Source organism: Nansenia antarctica (assembly GCF_963989245.1).
Source record: "Nansenia antarctica genome assembly, chromosome: 17".
Lineage (NCBI taxonomy): Eukaryota > Metazoa > Chordata > Actinopteri > Argentiniformes > Microstomatidae > Nansenia > Nansenia antarctica.
Genome location: NC_137687.1, coordinates 1376836 through 1381784, shown reverse-complemented (window position 1 = coordinate 1381784; position 4949 = coordinate 1376836).

Sequence of the window (4949 nt, the reverse complement as noted above, 5' to 3'; positions counted from 1 at the left end):
TGACGTAATCTGATGACGTAATCATTCTGTGGAGGAGAAAGAGAATAAAAGACATGGTACTGTGTGGCTGAAAAGATTCAAGATGAGTTACGTTACCTATACGTTACCTAATAACAGAAAGTGCATTACAATTACTACCTCATACAATAACCTGGGGGGTATTCCATCAATGTCACTATGAATGAATGAATGAATGAATGGTCTTTATTGGACAATAAACTTTATTGGACTTTAAACTTTATTGGACTTTAAAGGACAATCCAGTGTTATTTTGATAAATCTCGCGAGACTCATCAAAATAAGCCTGGATTTTCATTTAGCAGCTTTGATGTAATACCCCCCCTGTCCTTGTTCAACGTCTATGAGGACAACTGACGTGCCTCACACCCTGCTGTGCATGCTTTAAAAATGAAATGGTTGAAGACGTAATTAGGGACAATAAACTAATGTTTTTCTGTACTGTTATAATTTAAGCCCTGTGTCCTCAAATATGCCCCCCCCCCCACCGTCTCTCTCTCCCCTGATAATTGTTATAATACAGTTGATGATGAGCTGACATTTTTTTCATTGTTCGTCATGAAATAAAGTCCATGGAAACGTTTGTGCGTTTTTTTGTGTTGTTGTTGACATGGGTTCTTTGAAATATACCGTAATAAAGGAATGTTGTTGCTAATGTCTTATTTGTATGTTTTTTTTTGGTGTGCATATGTGTAACCTACAAACAGTATTGCCTATTTCCAATGACTTCAAAGCATGTTAGCAGATGGGTAAATTGTGGCCATGAAGGGATGCACATGGTCAGCACAACATTCAAACAGGCTGTGGCATTCAAGCTATGATTGATCGGTGTTAACAGGACCAAAGTGTGCCAAGAAAATAATTCCCCACACCATTACACCACCTGGATGAATGAGGAAGTGTACAGGAGGTGTTCCTAATAAAGTGTCCAGAGAATGCATGTGCAACCCCAGTCTTTATTGGAGGTCTTACCAGGGCCATATGGATCGAGGTACTCTGAGTCTGAAGCAGGCTTGGCCCCTGACCAGACCACCCATGTTGGCAGGGCCTCATCTCAGGGATAAGAGTATCCATGGTAACAAAGAACATCCCACAATGCCTTGCATGCTGAGGGCTGAGAGTGTAATGGAGTCATATCGGCTGGTGATGAATGCTACTGTGCCCTAATAATGCTGAATCAACTGACAGATCACATTATCTCCAGATAATGAAAACATACTTATAACAAAGAGGCCTTAAAACCTAACTTTCTAATAGAGCCTTTTATTAGCCTTTTTAAATTGAAATTTGTATTGTTTTTTTATTTTTATTTTAAATATTCTTGTTTTTAATCTGTAGCACTTTGAGATTTCCTTATGCAAAGTGCATTACAAATCAAATGTATTATTATTATTATTATTATTATTACAAGCAAAATAATTATTGAGAGAAAATGGCAACACATATCAGAATCAGAATTTATTTTAATATTTTAAGGCTAATAGGTTTTTCAACATTGCAATTGCAGCAAGATACAATACAGTTACAATACAGACAATACAGAGTAAAGTAAAAAATAATACATAATAAAATAATAATAAAGTAATAAAAGAAAAATACTTGATTTAAAAGTGATGATATTGGATTATCTTCTGTTGTTTTTTGTGATATATTGCTCTGATCTAGTTTCACGGTAATATGATATTATCACATTCCTTACTGTCAGACTATAAACCATGTAAGCACAGTTGTAATGATGTATCATTCTCAGCCAAGAGGCTATAAACTATAAACTACATTAACATTTTGTGTGGCTACTGATCCCAGATAATTATTTAAAGATTGCTCAAGGTAGACAGTTAAGATAAAGTTTATTCACAGCGCTCGATGTGTTCCGTCACATGCAGACAGAGAACGCACCCAGAATGATATTCACAGTGCCAGGGGATAGTTGATGATCAAGCAAAGATACAAATCATTCTACAGACAGGGCGTCATTGAGTCTAGATAGAGTTGTTGACCAGAAGCCCTCATCCCAAAAGGAGCTGGTCGTCATGACAACCCAGTTACTTGATTCTAGTCAGCTGGTTGGCTGGTCCTAAATATACTGACCTATTGACCCAGTCTCTACACTGGCCCCCTAGTCAAGTTACATGTTGCAGGGTGCATGGCATGAGACAGAGATTGGCTGATCTGTCAACAACTTAGATATTACAGCTTGATTATGCTTACTGATGAGTTTATACATAGTGTCTAGAGTTTACCTATGTACAATGAAAAACACATCCTATCAATCAATAAATCCGATCTAAAGAAGGTTTGTCTGGGTATGTTTGAATGTATTGGGCTAATCCCTCCCACTGAAGGCTGAATCTGTTATGGCCATTTTTACTTTGGGCTTTTATTTTGGATGACTTGTGCTTAATGTTTGGAGTTATATTTATATTTCATGATTAATGTTTATTTTATGTTTTTGGTTATTTATGTTATGAATAATGTTTTGTTTTTATGTTTTTGGTTATAGAATTATTTGTGTTTTATTTGTAATAGGTTGTCATGTGGTGAGGTGAGAGAGGCCCAGGTGTGTTTAGGTAGACAGTTAGTAGCATCTGGGTCAAGGGAAACAGGTTAGTTTGGAAAAACATTATTTTGACCACGTTCACGCTGTTCTTTAATCCCATACCTTACCGTCTGCTTGATTAGTCGTTTTTATTTTCTTAAGATTGTTGTCTTTATTTGCACTTGACACCACAGACCTCATTGTCTCTTAGCTTGTTTTATAGCATTTTCGCTTTTTAATTGTCCAGTGTGTAATATTTGTGATATATTATATGTGTATATGTTTGTGAATATGTGAATATGTTTTCTGTTTTTGCACCTTCAGAAGAACCATTACAATGTCATTGTATAGGCAACTGTACAAGGACAATAAAGTCTATTCTATTCTATTCTATTTATTTTCATTTCGTTGGATTACTTTTGATTACTTTTCATTTTTCTACAACATAGTGTGGCGTGCGTTCTCATCCAACCCGGACTAGAACTGTTTATAACTGTTTTCATTTGCATGGTGGAATTGGTGGCGACAATATCTATATTACAACCATGTCTATATTACAACCATGTCTATACAGTGCTGCCTTCAAGTGGCCGAAGGTGGTGGTGAATGGTTGACCAACGGAACACGGTCAGGGCCTGGTCACTACCTCAGAAGAGAATAACACAAATAAATGATGTTGTTTCTTGTAATACAATTATTACAATATACAGTTACTGATCGATTAACAACCTACAGGGTCATGTTCTGATAGTCAAACACTATCTAGGAAAGAAAGAGAATGAAAGAAAAGATTTATGGAAGAAATACAGAAAGAAAGAAAGAAAGAAAGAAAGAAAGAAAGAAAGAAAAGAAAAGAAAGACAAAGAAAGACAAAGAAAGAAAGAAAGAAAGAAAGAAAGGAAGAAAGAAAGAATAAGAGAAGGAGAGAGAGAGAGAAAGAGATGAAGAAAGAAGGAAAGAGAGAGAGAAAGAGATGAAGAAAGAATGAAAGAGAGAGAAAGAGATGAAGAAAGAATGAAAGAGAGAGAGAAAGAGATGAAGAAAGAATGAAAGAGAGAGAGAAAGAGATGAAGAAAGAATGAAAGAGAGAGAGAAAGAGATGAAGAAAGAATGAAAGAGAGAAGGAAAGAGATGAAGAAAGAATGAAAGAGAGAGAGAAAGAGATGAAGAAAGAAGGAAAGAGAGAGAGAAAGAGATGAAGAAAGAATGAAAGAGAGAGAGAAAGAGATGAAGAAAGAATGAAAGAGAGAGAGAAAGAGATGAAGAAAGAAGGAAAGAGAGAGAGAAAGAGATGAAGAAAGAATGAATGAGAGAAGGAAAGAGAGAGAGAAAGAAAGAGATGAAGAAAGAAGGAAAGAAAGAAGGAAAGAAAGAAATAGATGAAGAAATACAAGGTAACAAGGTATATTTGAGGTGTCCTAGCTTGCAGCTGTGGGTCCAGAGCAGGGAACTCTATTACCCATCAGGCTCATCTAGCAGAGAGGCCATGGTGGCCTGTGTTCACCAGAGGGCAGAATATCCTCACACATCATCACGTATGAGAAGACTTGTTCTTTATGGATTAAGTGTTGCTAAAGTCATATCTTAATAGTTAATAGTAGTTATACACACTGTCTCTTAATAGAGACTTGCATAGTGGGCTTGCATATAGTGTTATTTTGGTAGTAGAAAAACATTTAAAGATGTTTCGATAGATAGATTTGCTGGGTAATTGAAAGAAAGTGAGATCTTATTATGGTAGTGGATGAAGTTAAAGATTGGCTTGGTGGGTTGGTTGGATGAATAAATAAATAGATAGATAGATAGATAGATAGATAGATAGTAGATAGATAGATAGATAGATAGGTAGATAGATAGATAGGTAGGTAGATAGATAGATAGATAGATGATAGATCGATCGGTCGGTAGATAGATAGATAGATAGATAGATAGATAGATAGATAGATAGATAGATAGGTAGATAGATAGATAGATGGATAGGGGTATAACTGGTAGCCAAGAGAGTGCATTGGGGCGGCTGTGGCACAGGAGGTATAGAGCCGGCATCTAATGATCACAAGGTTGGCAGATTGGCGGTTCGAACCCCGTTGAAGGGCCCTAAGGCAAGACACTGAACCCCAAATTGCTCCCAATGAGCGGGCCGGCGCCTTGCATGGTAGCTTGCCGCCATTGGTGTGTGAATGTGTGTGTGAGAGAGGCCGTTGTAAAGCACTTTAGAATAAGGCGCTATGCTATATAAGTCGGTCCATTCGTGTAATCTTTCCATGAATACAGGTCTCCTGCTGTTTGGATTCAAGAGTTGTGAAAGTTCCATCGCCGCTGAGGTAACAATGGGGCTCTCAGAATGTTGGCACACATCAACATTCCACCATGTTAAAGGTTTTTGAGGGTT